At 44.7% G+C, this 14,268-nt stretch overlaps 6 non-coding genes across 6 annotated transcripts; all 6 read left to right on the top strand.

Moving 5' to 3' along the window:
• The first annotated feature begins 606 nt into the window (after nucleotides 1–606).
• On the top strand, nucleotides 607–800 carry LOC138667940 (U2 spliceosomal RNA). Its single transcript, XR_011318978.1, has one exon. It is a non-coding gene; the product is annotated as a U2 spliceosomal RNA (small nuclear RNA).
• Nucleotides 801–2,076: 1,276 nt separating this feature from the next.
• On the top strand, nucleotides 2,077–2,270 carry LOC138667941 (U2 spliceosomal RNA). The gene has a single exon (XR_011318979.1). It is a non-coding gene; the product is annotated as a U2 spliceosomal RNA (small nuclear RNA).
• Nucleotides 2,271–3,546: 1,276 nt separating this feature from the next.
• Nucleotides 3,547–3,740, top strand: LOC138667942 (U2 spliceosomal RNA). Its single transcript, XR_011318980.1, has one exon. It is a non-coding gene; the product is annotated as a U2 spliceosomal RNA (small nuclear RNA).
• Nucleotides 3,741–10,047: 6,307 nt separating this feature from the next.
• On the top strand, nucleotides 10,048–10,242 carry LOC138668051 (U2 spliceosomal RNA). Its single transcript, XR_011319054.1, has one exon. It is a non-coding gene; the product is annotated as a U2 spliceosomal RNA (small nuclear RNA).
• Nucleotides 10,243–11,518: 1,276 nt separating this feature from the next.
• Nucleotides 11,519–11,712, top strand: LOC138668007 (U2 spliceosomal RNA). Its single transcript, XR_011319042.1, has one exon. It is a non-coding gene; the product is annotated as a U2 spliceosomal RNA (small nuclear RNA).
• Nucleotides 11,713–12,988: 1,276 nt separating this feature from the next.
• LOC138667943 (U2 spliceosomal RNA) lies at nucleotides 12,989–13,182 on the top strand. The gene has a single exon (XR_011318981.1). It is a non-coding gene; the product is annotated as a U2 spliceosomal RNA (small nuclear RNA).
• Nucleotides 13,183–14,268: the final 1,086 nt, after the last annotated feature.

A 14,268-nucleotide genomic window follows, 5' to 3' on the forward strand; every position in this document is an offset into this window, starting at 1 on the left:
GGTCTGTCTACACCCAGCTTCAGGAGAGCTGGGAAGACAACGGATCGCCTGCCTGTTTCTTGAATAAGCCTCCTTACCTTGACAAGCCAGCTGGTATGTCACTCTCCATAAGGAGAGACGTTACACCTTAGACCCCAGTCCAGAGCCTCTCACCTAGCCAAATCAGTTCTCATGCTTCGCACTGACGAGGGCCAACAGCCCCAAACACCATGTCTGCGAAATGAGATACTGATTTGGTTTAAAGCCTAAGTCATATTGCATGACTCGTCGTTAAAGAGTTGATTGTGACTTGTAGGATTGCTACTTCCAACAGGTGGCGCTATAGAGTTTAAGTCCTCTTTTTCTCTGAAGAGGCTATTTGCACTATTTCGAAGGAAAGGGATGGAGGGTGTGTTAAAATAGGCGGAGTTATGCAGATTCAAAAATGCGTTGTGCCCAGCTTGAACACACACACCCACACACTCACACACACCAGAACTGTCATTTGAGAAGGCATCCATCCAGAGTTTCGACAAATGTCTTCCCCTTGGCAATCTTTCGCGCTGTCTCCCCAATGGGTGCTGGTTGTAGGCCTTGGTGGGGCCGTAGAGGCAAAGCATTTCAGGCAACGCTTCTCGGCCTTTCATGGCTTAGATCAAGTGGTAGTATCTGTTCTTATCAGTTTAATATCTGATACGTCCCCTATTTGGGGACCACATATTAAAGAGATTTTTAGAACAGGGAGCTGGAACTGGAGCTTGCTCTGTCCACTCCACGCATTGACCCGTTATTGCAGTGTCTCCGGGATCAGTGCACTCCTTCTCTGATCCAGTTTCTAAAAACAGATTGGATTGAAATCGGCGCAAATTGTCTTTTAACCCTTCCTGTGAATTCTTTTCAGGGTGGAAAAAGCACATTTCAAATGCCAAATGTACCCTTTTGCTCGATTTCACTTGACCATTTGCAACACTTTGCTGGTTGCTACAGGTGTGTTAAGATGTAGGCCTGAATTAGGCCTTTTGTTACAGTGTTGCAAAAAGATTGTGCCATCTACCAAATGAGGCCCCTGCTGTCAGTACTAAGTGTTTACATTGAAGTATCCAATGAGTAGTTCGGCGATACAGACCACATTTGTGACCGCCCGCATGCATGAATTCTTTTGGAAAACATTGTGGACCACTGATGTTTGAATGTGGTGTATTATATGTATTTTTGAAAAAAAAAATGGAAAAATGGGGTCTGTGCAGATCTTGAATATGCTTGTCTTGTCCATCTACACCTGTGTGAGTAGTATTCTAATACTTTTGACCAATCATGTGCGCTGCCTGCAGGAGATAGAATCTGAGCGCGGAACCTTCACGTGCAGTCACAATGGGGCCTTTATCCATAGGCTCTGGAACTCTCACGTGTCACAATGGGCTCTTGGCCTATATCAGGCAGTGTAAAATGGCACCGTCTTCAATCTGTAGCTGGAGCAGCAGCAGACCACATGGTCTGTCTACACCCAGCTTCAGGAGAGCTGGGAAGACAACGGATCGCCTGCCTGTTTCTTGAATAAGCCTCCTTACCTTGACAAGCCAGCTGGTATGTCACTCTCCATAAGGAGAGACGTTACACCTTAGACCCCAGTCCAGAGCCTCTCACCTAGCCAAATCAGTTCTCATGCTTCGCACTGACGAGGGCCAACAGCCCCAAACACCATGTCTGCGAAATGAGATACTGATTTGGTTTAAAGCCTAAGTCATATTGCATGACTCGTCGTTAAAGAGTTGATTGTGACTTGTAGGATTGCTACTTCCAACAGGTGGCGCTATAGAGTTTAAGTCCTCTTTTTCTCTGAAGAGGCTATTTGCACTATTTCGAAGGAAAGGGATGGAGGGTGTGTTAAAATAGGCGGAGTTATGCAGATTCAAAAATGCGTTGTGCCCAGCTTGAACACACACACCCACACACTCACACACACCAGAACTGTCATTTGAGAAGGCATCCATCCAGAGTTTCGACAAATGTCTTCCCCTTGGCAATCTTTCGCGCTGTCTCCCCAATGGGTGCTGGTTGTAGGCCTTGGTGGGGCCGTAGAGGCAAAGCATTTCAGGCAACGCTTCTCGGCCTTTCATGGCTTAGATCAAGTGGTAGTATCTGTTCTTATCAGTTTAATATCTGATACGTCCCCTATTTGGGGACCACATATTAAAGAGATTTTTAGAACAGGGAGCTGGAACTGGAGCTTGCTCTGTCCACTCCACGCATTGACCCGTTATTGCAGTGTCTCCGGGATCAGTGCACTCCTTCTCTGATCCAGTTTCTAAAAACAGATTGGATTGAAATCGGCGCAAATTGTCTTTTAACCCTTCCTGTGAATTCTTTTCAGGGTGGAAAAAGCACATTTCAAATGCCAAATGTACCCTTTTGCTCGATTTCACTTGACCATTTGCAACACTTTGCTGGTTGCTACAGGTGTGTTAAGATGTAGGCCTGAATTAGGCCTTTTGTTACAGTGTTGCAAAAAGATTGTGCCATCTACCAAATGAGGCCCCTGCTGTCAGTACTAAGTGTTTACATTGAAGTATCCAATGAGTAGTTCGGCGATACAGACCACATTTGTGACCGCCCGCATGCATGAATTCTTTTGGAAAACATTGTGGACCACTGATGTTTGAATGTGGTGTATTATATGTATTTTTGAAAAAAAAAATGGAAAAATGGGGTCTGTGCAGATCTTGAATATGCTTGTCTTGTCCATCTACACCTGTGTGAGTAGTATTCTAATACTTTTGACCAATCATGTGCGCTGCCTGCAGGAGATAGAATCTGAGCGCGGAACCTTCACGTGCAGTCACAATGGGGCCTTTATCCATAGGCTCTGGAACTCTCACGTGTCACAATGGGCTCTTGGCCTATATCAGGCAGTGTAAAATGGCACCGTCTTCAATCTGTAGCTGGAGCAGCAGCAGACCACATGGTCTGTCTACACCCAGCTTCAGGAGAGCTGGGAAGACAACGGATCGCCTGCCTGTTTCTTGAATAAGCCTCCTTACCTTGACAAGCCAGCTGGTATGTCACTCTCCATAAGGAGAGACGTTACACCTTAGACCCCAGTCCAGAGCCTCTCACCTAGCCAAATCAGTTCTCATGCTTCGCACTGACGAGGGCCAACAGCCCCAAACACCATGTCTGCGAAATGAGATACTGATTTGGTTTAAAGCCTAAGTCATATTGCATGACTCGTCGTTAAAGAGTTGATTGTGACTTGTAGGATTGCTACTTCCAACAGGTGGCGCTATAGAGTTTAAGTCCTCTTTTTCTCTGAAGAGGCTATTTGCACTATTTCGAAGGAAAGGGATGGAGGGTGTGTTAAAATAGGCGGAGTTATGCAGATTCAAAAATGCGTTGTGCCCAGCTTGAACACACACACCCACACACTCACACACACCAGAACTGTCATTTGAGAAGGCATCCATCCAGAGTTTCGACAAATGTCTTCCCCTTGGCAATCTTTCGCGCTGTCTCCCCAATGGGTGCTGGTTGTAGGCCTTGGTGGGGCCGTAGAGGCAAAGCATTTCAGGCAACGCTTCTCGGCCTTTCATGGCTTAGATCAAGTGGTAGTATCTGTTCTTATCAGTTTAATATCTGATACGTCCCCTATTTGGGGACCACATATTAAAGAGATTTTTAGAACAGGGAGCTGGAACTGGAGCTTGCTCTGTCCACTCCACGCATTGACCCGTTATTGCAGTGTCTCCGGGATCAGTGCACTCCTTCTCTGATCCAGTTTCTAAAAACAGATTGGATTGAAATCGGCGCAAATTGTCTTTTAACCCTTCCTGTGAATTCTTTTCAGGGTGGAAAAAGCACATTTCAAATGCCAAATGTACCCTTTTGCTCGATTTCACTTGACCATTTGCAACACTTTGCTGGTTGCTACAGGTGTGTTAAGATGTAGGCCTGAATTAGGCCTTTTGTTACAGTGTTGCAAAAAGATTGTGCCATCTACCAAATGAGGCCCCTGCTGTCAGTACTAAGTGTTTACATTGAAGTATCCAATGAGTAGTTCGGCGATACAGACCACATTTGTGACCGCCCGCATGCATGAATTCTTTTGGAAAACATTGTGGACCACTGATGTTTGAATGTGGTGTATTATATGTATTTTTGAAAAAAAAAATGGAAAAATGGGGTCTGTGCAGATCTTGAATATGCTTGTCTTGTCCATCTACACCTGTGTGAGTAGTATTCTAATACTTTTGACCAATCATGTGCGCTGCCTGCAGGAGATAGAATCTGAGCGCGGAACCTTCACGTGCAGTCACAATGGGGCCTTTATCCATAGGCTCTGGAACTCTCACGTGTCACAATGGGCTCTTGGCCTATATCAGGCAGTGTAAAATGGCACCGTCTTCAATCTGTAGCTGGAGCAGCAGCAGACCACATGGTCTGTCTACACCCAGCTTCAGGAGAGCTGGGAAGACAACGGATCGCCTGCCTGTTTCTTGAATAAGCCTCCTTACCTTGACAAGCCAGCTGGTATGTCACTCTCCATAAGGAGAGACGTTACACCTTAGACCCCAGTCCAGAGCCTCTCACCTAGCCAAATCAGTTCTCATGCTTCGCACTGACGAGGGCCAACAGCCCCAAACACCATGTCTGCGAAATGAGATACTGATTTGGTTTAAAGCCTAAGTCATATTGCATGACTCGTCGTTAAAGAGTTGATTGTGACTTGTAGGATTGCTACTTCCAACAGGTGGCGCTATAGAGTTTAAGTCCTCTTTTTCTCTGAAGAGGCTATTTGCACTATTTCGAAGGAAAGGGATGGAGGGTGTGTTAAAATAGGCGGAGTTATGCAGATTCAAAAATGCGTTGTGCCCAGCTTGAACACACACACCCACACACTCACACACACCAGAACTGTCATTTGAGAAGGCATCCATCCAGAGTTTCGACAAATGTCTTCCCCTTGGCAATCTTTCGCGCTGTCTCCCCAATGGGTGCTGGTTGTAGGCCTTGGTGGGGCCGTAGAGGCAAAGCATTTCAGGCAACGCTTCTCGGCCTTTCATGGCTTAGATCAATCAGGTTTACCTGTGCGATCTGGTCGGGTTAGGTGCCCTCGGTACCCTCTCTCTTGGCCTGGGGGGATCGTTCCTCTTCGGAGGGACTTCACCCCCCTGCTGCTATTGGGAGAGAGGATTAGTCCGTGGGCAACGAGAAGGGTTCCCCTAAAGGTTTATGCCTTTTCTTACAGTCGGTGTGGTTTTCCTTGTGAAGGATGCCGGCTTTGCTATCCTATGCATCGGGGGAATCCCGGATGAAGAATACCGTGAGGATTGAAGTCAGTGAAAGTGCTCGGAGGGAGAAGAACCTGTCTTTCATCTGCCATAAGATCTTGCTTGGAGTCTTGGAGTTTGAGAGGAGTGACATCTTCTGTTTCCAGGACAATGAATTTAAAGGAACCTACACCATCACCTTTAAGACCCAGGGATGCTGTCAACAACTGGTGCAAAAGGTAAATGAGAACTCTTACATGGATGAGCTTGATGACCTAACCTTTTGTCTCCTATTTGCCTATGATGAAATCCCTGTGGTGGTTCACTTCCCCAACCCTTATGTGGACGTAGATGACATCGCCACCTACTTAAAGCGGTACTGTGATGAGCTACGATACCAAGGAGAAGTGATGAACGGAGTTGGTTTCTGGTGTGGGAAAAGGAGGTTCTTAGTTCGTCTGAAAAGAGACCCCAATGGTTTCGGAGGAATGTTACACCCCCCATCAACCTTTGTTATTGGTAAGAGCAGGGGGTATTTGTTCTATCCTGGAATGCCAATGTCATGCAGGAACTGTGGAAAGATGGGACATACGCAGGCATCCTGCAAGGACAGAAAGGTGGACCGCTGCAATAATTGTAGTAATTATGGGCACCAAATGAAGGACTGTCCTTTGGGCAGGAGATGCAATCTCTGCGGTGATAATGGACATGTGTTCCGGAACTGCCCCAATAGAGCAAAGACTTATGCAGAGGCTGCTGGGTCCTCTGTGGGGGCTGGGAGAGCCCAAGAACCCAGTACCTCCTCTCATGGTTTGCCTATCCATCTTTTAGCCCCTTCTGGTGAGCGGGCTGTGGAGTCGGAGGTTCGGGAGTCGAGGCCAAGGGGTCCTGCCGCTCTTGCAGCGGAGGCCAAAACCCCTGGCCATGTTCATGAGTCTGTTGGGTTGGAGCAGGGTGCCCCCAGTATGTTGGCGCTGGGGGGCCCTGCTGCGAAGGCCCCAGACATTCCTCGGGAGTCGAGCCAGCAGAACGCAGTGTGTTTTTTTCCAGGTGATGTCGTGGAGGAGAGAGGTCACGTCGCAGTGGCCGAAGAGGATTGTTTCAGTGACCTGCTTGAGCCTAGCGGGAAGAAGATTCGGGCAGAGGTTATCCCAGAGGTCAATCCAGAGTCGCCTGATGTCGCCTTAGAAGAAGGAGAGATATGGTTGAGAAAGACGGGGTACCCAGTCTCGTCCTCAGACCCTTGTCACATCATTTCTTTTGACTCCCCGTCACCTGGAATCCTGGAGGAGGTTGTGGGTCAAAATCCAGAAGAGGACGATATGATTACGGATGCTGCTTTATGATTACGGATTTGCATGCCATCTATAAGATGCGTCTCACTAAACGTGAGGTCTTTAAAGAGTCCTGTCCGCAGGGCTGCTCTTTTTCAGTATTTGGAGACAGTAGATTTTGATGTATGTCTATTGCAGGAGTGTGGCCTACAGTATGCACTACAATATGAAGAGTTAAAAAAGGACTGGAAGTTGGGCCCGTCAGTATGGTCTGGCTCAAATATTCACAAAGCTGCTGGAGTAGGTTTGCTCTGTCGTGGTAACAATATTGTAATCTCTTCTGTTACGGAGATTGAGCCAGGCAGGGCAATATTAGTTCATGCACACATAAATGGCTTCAACTTCCGTATAATTAATGTGTATGCATCTCCTTATAAGCAGGAGCGTATCCAGTTATTTGAGTTATTGCCTGTGTTTTGTGTTGGGTCTTCTCCTCTCCTGATAGGTGGGGACTTTAACTGCCTCCATGTGAACGAGCGCCGAGAGGGAGGAGACCCGCTCTGTAAACTGGATAAATCTTGTTATATGCTCAAAAACATCCAGGCTGATTTTAAGTTGTGCGATGCCTGGAGGTCGCTTTCGCCGACGGACCCAGGTTTTACATGGTCCGGTCGGGGAGTGGCCTCCAGGATCGATTTTATGTTTTTATCTATGGATTTTAAGCCGGTAACGTTTGATCTTATGTCTAATTTATTTTCCGATCATAAAATTTTAAAATTACAGGTTGAGTACCAAGGAGAGCAGAGAATAAATAAGGGACTGTGGCGTTTGGGGACTCATCTGCTGGAGGATCCTCAAATAAGGTCGGATTTTTGTGTAGCCTACCAAAAGTGGAGGCAGCATAGGCCTCCTTACATAAAGATGCTGTCTTGGTGGGAAAATATTAAAAATAAAATTGGGCTTTTCTTTATTGCGGCAGGTAGGAAAAAGGCAAGGCAGAAAAAATGTTTTTATTCTAATTTAAATACTGAACTGCAAACACTTTATAAATTTAAAGAAATAGGATTTGAAGTAGATGCTGATATTGCTAGCCTAAAGGCGCAGATATGTACAGTATTAGAGCAAAAGGGGAGAGAAATAATTTTTAATTCAAGAGTGCAGCAATTAGAAGAAGATGAAAAATGTACCCGCTTCTTTTTTAAAAAAGCAATGGAGAGAAAGGAGATAATTACCTGCCTTGATGGAGAGTCTACTATAGAAGGGATGAAAAAAGTGGCAACTGATTTTTACCAACTTCTTTTTAGCGAGAAAAGCATAGATCTTTCTTTTTTACGTGATGCTCTTAATATTTTAGATGTCAAACTTTGTCAGTCAGATCAGGACTTTTTAGCTCGGGATTTTAGCCTAGAAGAACTTTTTAGTGTTTTTAAGAGTTTTTCAAAGGGCAAAGCCCCAGGTGCGGATGGTCTTCCTGTAGAATTTTATCTGACTTTCTGGGATATTTTAAAAGATGATCTTTTAGAAATTTTTAAAGAAGTGTTTGTGTGTGAACAGTTGCCGAAGGGATGGAGGAGGGGGATAGTGTCCTTGATTTTTAAGAAAAAAGGGACCCGTGAGGACCTCTCAAATTGGAGGCCTATAACCCTACTTAATATGGACTATAAGGTGTTTGCTAAAATTATTGCATGCCGGCTTAAAACAGTAATTGACAAGTTAATACAACCTGAACAAGTGTGTAGTGTGCCAGGAAGGAGTATTACTGAAGTTTTAAATGTTATTAGAGACACAATATGGTATTCTAAAGACCGTGGTCAAAATGTAGCCCTGTTGGCGCTGGACTTTGAGAAGGCGTTCGACAGGGTATCACATAAGTATCTTTTTAGTGTTTTAAAGAAGATGGCGATCCCAGATTTTATTGTGTCTCGTATTATGGTTTTATACAAGAATTCTTTTAGTCAAGTCTCTGTGAATGGTTTTTTAACAGGTGAGATACCGCTGGAATCCGGAGTGAAGCAAGGGTGCCCGCTCTCCCCAATCCTGTTTATTTGTGCAATGGAGCCTTTATTATGCCAGATCAGGAAAGATAAAGTAATTCGAGGGGTCCCTGTTCCCGGTGGAGGAGGGGCTCAAATTAAAGTCTTTGGATACATGGATGATGTCACCGCCATCTGCACGGACCCTGCTTCTCTCCGGAGGGTGGTGAGGTGTACCAGTTTTTTTAGTCAGGCCTCGGGTTTTAAGTTAAATTTTAATAAAACAGAGTGTTTGACAATCGGTACTTGGGATGTTGTTGACCTACCAGCGGTCAAAATGAAACAGGATAATGTAAAGATTTTAGGTATCACTTTTAATAAAGAAAATGATGGGAAGGAAAGTTGGGAGGAGGTACAAGGAAAAATGGTGAAGAAATTATCTTTCTGGAACTTGCGGAGTTTGTCAATCGAAGGGAAAGTTTTAATTATCAAGTCCATTTTATTACCAATGATGTTATATGTTGCGATGGTGTACCCTCCCTCTGATTTAATGCTTAGAAAACTGACCCGTTGTATTTTTATGTTTATTTGGGGCTCCAAGATGGAGAAATTAAAGCGCACAGAAATGTATAAGAGACATCAAAATGGTGGCAAAGATGTCCCAGATTTGACCAGGTTTTTATACATAAATTTCTTCTGTTTCTGTTTTAAGCTTTTTAATTCAAATAGTGTTTTTAGTCAGTTTTTAAAGTATACTTGTGGTTATGTTTTTAAGAGATGGCTTCGGCCATCTCTATCCTCGCCTGTTTTATTACGCCCACCTAAGCACCTTAGTATTTTAGAGAAAGTATGCAGGAAATATGATTTAACGAACTTGGACTCGGACCTTTTAAAAGATCGCAGGAGATTAATGACTCATCTAAGGAGAGAAGAAGGAGTGTCGGAGGTAATCAACTTTTCATGGAACAGATCTAAGCGCGTGTGGAGAAACGTGTATGGGAAATTTCTTGCAAATGTGCATAAAGATCTTGCCTGGATGTCCGTACACCAGTGCCTCCCTACTAGAGACTTCCAGCACCGAAGGGGCCTGGTGGCACGAGCAAAATGTCCAAGGGACTCATGTGCGAGCAGTGAGACTGTGCTACACCTGTTCTGGGACTGCTGCTATGCTCAAGAACTGTGGAAAAAATTAGGGGTGCTTTTAAAATGGGTTTGTGGGTTGAGAGATTTTAATCACGAGTATGTTTTATATGGACTTTTTAATTGCCCCACCTTGCATCAAAACAAGATATGTTGGTGCATAATAAATTGTGCAAAGAGTGCTTTATGGAAGGTCAGAAACATTTTATTGTTTAAACGTGATTTTATTTCCATAAATGACTGTATCAGAATAATTTTTAGTGAAATGTATATTTATTATTTAAAAGATATCAAAGATGTGGGTAGACAGGAGGCAAATAAGAGATGGAATTTTTATATGTGGAACACTATTTTGTACTGAATGATTTATTCTTTCTGGAATGGTTTTTATACTCGCTGTAAATAATGTTATGTCATGTTCTTTGTATATGACTTAATAAATATCATGATGAAACCTTATCTGTTCTTATCAGTTTAATATCTGATACGTCCCCTATTTGGGGACCACATATTAAAGAGATTTTTAGAACAGGGAGCTGGAACTGGAGCTTGCTCTGTCCACTCCACGCATTGACCCGTTATTGCAGTGTCTCCGGGATCAGTGCACTCCTTCTCTGATCCAGTTTCTAAAAACAGATTGGATTGAAATCGGCGCAAATTGTCTTTTAACCCTTCCTGTGAATTCTTTTCAGGGTGGAAAAAGCACATTTCAAATGCCAAATGTACCCTTTTGCTCGATTTCACTTGACCATTTGCAACACTTTGCTGGTTGCTACAGGTGTGTTAAGATGTAGGCCTGAATTAGGCCTTTTGTTACAGTGTTGCAAAAAGATTGTGCCATCTACCAAATGAGGCCCCTGCTGTCAGTACTAAGTGTTTACATTGAAGTATCCAATGAGTAGTTCGGCGATACAGACCACATTTGTGACCGCCCGCATGCATGAATTCTTTTGGAAAACATTGTGGACCACTGATGTTTGAATGTGGTGTATTATATGTATTTTTGAAAAAAAAAATGGAAAAATGGGGTCTGTGCAGATCTTGAATATGCTTGTCTTGTCCATCTACACCTGTGTGAGTAGTATTCTAATACTTTTGACCAATCATGTGCGCTGCCTGCAGGAGATAGAATCTGAGCGCGGAACCTTCACGTGCAGTCACAATGGGGCCTTTATCCATAGGCTCTGGAACTCTCACGTGTCACAATGGGCTCTTGGCCTATATCAGGCAGTGTAAAATGGCACCGTCTTCAATCTGTAGCTGGAGCAGCAGCAGACCACATGGTCTGTCTACACCCAGCTTCAGGAGAGCTGGGAAGACAACGGATCGCCTGCCTGTTTCTTGAATAAGCCTCCTTACCTTGACAAGCCAGCTGGTATGTCACTCTCCATAAGGAGAGACGTTACACCTTAGACCCCAGTCCAGAGCCTCTCACCTAGCCAAATCAGTTCTCATGCTTCGCACTGACGAGGGCCAACAGCCCCAAACACCATGTCTGCGAAATGAGATACTGATTTGGTTTAAAGCCTAAGTCATATTGCATGACTCGTCGTTAAAGAGTTGATTGTGACTTGTAGGATTGCTACTTCCAACAGGTGGCGCTATAGAGTTTAAGTCCTCTTTTTCTCTGAAGAGGCTATTTGCACTATTTCGAAGGAAAGGGATGGAGGGTGTGTTAAAATAGGCGGAGTTATGCAGATTCAAAAATGCGTTGTGCCCAGCTTGAACACACACACCCACACACTCACACACACCAGAACTGTCATTTGAGAAGGCATCCATCCAGAGTTTCGACAAATGTCTTCCCCTTGGCAATCTTTCGCGCTGTCTCCCCAATGGGTGCTGGTTGTAGGCCTTGGTGGGGCCGTAGAGGCAAAGCATTTCAGGCAACGCTTCTCGGCCTTTCATGGCTTAGATCAAGTGGTAGTATCCGTTCTTATCAGTTTAATATCTGATACGTCCCCTATTTGGGGACCACATATTAAAGAGATTTTTAGAACAGGGAGCTGGAACTGGAGCTTGCTCTGTCCACTCCACGCATTGACCCGTTATTGCAGTGTCTCCGGGATCAGTGCACTCCTTCTCTGATCCAGTTTCTAAAAACAGATTGGATTGAAATCGGCGCAAATTGTCTTTTAACCCTTCCTGTGAATTCTTTTCAGGGTGGAAAAAGCACATTTCAAATGCCAAATGTACCCTTTTGCTCGATTTCACTTGACCATTTGCAACACTTTGCTGGTTGCTACAGGTGTGTTAAGATGTAGGCCTGAATTAGGCCTTTTGTTACAGTGTTGCAAAAAGATTGTGCCATCTACCAAATGAGGCCCCTGCTGTCAGTACTAAGTGTTTACATTGAAGTATCCAATGAGTAGTTCGGCGATACAGACCACATTTGTGACCGCCCGCATGCATGAATTCTTTTGGAAAACATTGTGGACCACTGATGTTTGAATGTGGTGTATTATATGTATTTTTGAAAAAAAAAATGGAAAAATGGGGTCTGTGCAGATCTTGAATATGCTTGTCTTGTCCATCTACACCTGTGTGAGTAGTATTCTAATACTTTTGACCAATCATGTGCGCTGCCTGCAGGAGATAGAATCTGAGCGCGGAACCTTCACGTGCAGTCACAATGGGGCCTTTATCCATAGGCTCTGGAACTCTCACGTGTCACAATGGGCTCTTGGCCTATATCAGGCAGTGTAAAATGGCACCGTCTTCAATCTGTAGCTGGAGCAGCAGCAGACCACATGGTCTGTCTACACCCAGCTTCAGGAGAGCTGGGAAGACAACGGATCGCCTGCCTGTTTCTTGAATAAGCCTCCTTACCTTGACAAGCCAGCTGGTATGTCACTCTCCATAAGGAGAGACGTTACACCTTAGACCCCAGTCCAGAGCCTCTCACCTAGCCAAATCAGTTCTCATGCTTCGCACTGACGAGGGCCAACAGCCCCAAACACCATGTCTGCGAAATGAGATACTGATTTGGTTTAAAGCCTAAGTCATATTGCATGACTCGTCGTTAAAGAGTTGATTGTGACTTGTAGGATTGCTACTTCCAACAGGTGGCGCTATAGAGTTTAAGTCCTCTTTTTCTCTGAAGAGGCTATTTGCACTATTTCGAAGGAAAGGGATGGAGGGTGTGTTAAAATAGGCGGAGTTATGCAGATTCAAAAATGCGTTGTGCCCAGCTTGAACACACACACCCACACACTCACACACACCAGAACTGTCATTTGAGAAGGCATCCATCCAGAGTTTCGACAAATGTCTTCCCCTTGGCAATCTTTCGCGCTGTCTCCCCAATGGGTGCTGGTTGTAGGCCTTGGTGGGGCCGTAGAGGCAAAGCATTTCAGGCAACGCTTCTCGGCCTTTCATGGCTTAGATCAAGTGGTAGTATCTGTTCTTATCAGTTTAATATCTGATACGTCCCCTATTTGGGGACCACATATTAAAGAGATTTTTAGAACAGGGAGCTGGAACTGGAGCTTGCTCTGTCCACTCCACGCATTGACCCGTTATTGCAGTGTCTCCGGGATCAGTGCACTCCTTCTCTGATCCAGTTTCTAAAAACAGATTGGATTGAAATCGGCGCAAATTGTCTTTTAACCCTTCCTGTGAATTCTTTTCAGGGTGGAAAAAGCACATTTCAAATGCCAAATGTACCCTTTTGCTCGATTTCACTTGACCATTTGCAACACTTTGCTGGTTGCTACAGGTGTGTTAAGATGTAGGCCTGAATTAGGCCTTTTGTTACAGTGTTGCAAAAAGATTGTGCCATCTACCAAATGAGGCCCCTGCTGTCAGTACTAAGTGTTTACATTGAAGTATCCAATGAGTAGTTCGGCGATACAGACCACATTTGTGACCGCCCGCATGCATGAATTCTTTTGGAAAACATTGTGGACCACTGATGTTTGAATGTGGTGTATTATATGTATTTTTGAAAAAAAAAATGGAAAAATGGGGTCTGTGCAGATCTTGAATATGCTTGTCTTGTCCATCTACACCTGTGTGAGTAGTATTCTAATACTTTTGACCAATCATGTGCGCTGCCTGCAGGAGATAGAATCTGAGCGCGGAACCTTCACGTGCAGTCACAATGGGGCCTTTATCCATAGGCTCTGGAACTCTCACGTGTCACAATGGGCTCTTGGCCTATATCAGGCAGTGTAAAATGGCACCGTCTTCAATCTGTAGCTGGAGCAGCAGCAGACCACATGGTCTGTCTACACCCAGCTTCAGGAGAGCTGGGAAGACAACGGATCGCCTGCCTGTTTCTTGAATAAGCCTCCTTACCTTGACAAGCCAGCTGGTATGTCACTCTCCATAAGGAGAGACGTTACACCTTAGACCCCAGTCCAGAGCCTCTCACCTAGCCAAATCAGTTCTCATGCTTCGCACTGACGAGGGCCAACAGCCCCAAACACCATGTCTGCGAAATGAGATACTGATTTGGTTTAAAGCCTAAGTCATATTGCATGACTCGTCGTTAAAGAGTTGATTGTGACTTGTAGGATTGCTACTTCCAACAGGTGGCGCTATAGAGTTTAAGTCCTCTTTTTCTCTGAAGAGGCTATTTGCACTATTTCGAAGGAAAGGGATGGAGGGTGTGTTAAAATAGGCGGAGTTATGCAG

The sequence above is a fragment of the Ranitomeya imitator genome, chromosome 2 (assembly GCF_032444005.1).
Source record: "Ranitomeya imitator isolate aRanImi1 chromosome 2, aRanImi1.pri, whole genome shotgun sequence".
Classification (NCBI taxonomy): domain Eukaryota; kingdom Metazoa; phylum Chordata; class Amphibia; order Anura; family Dendrobatidae; genus Ranitomeya; species Ranitomeya imitator.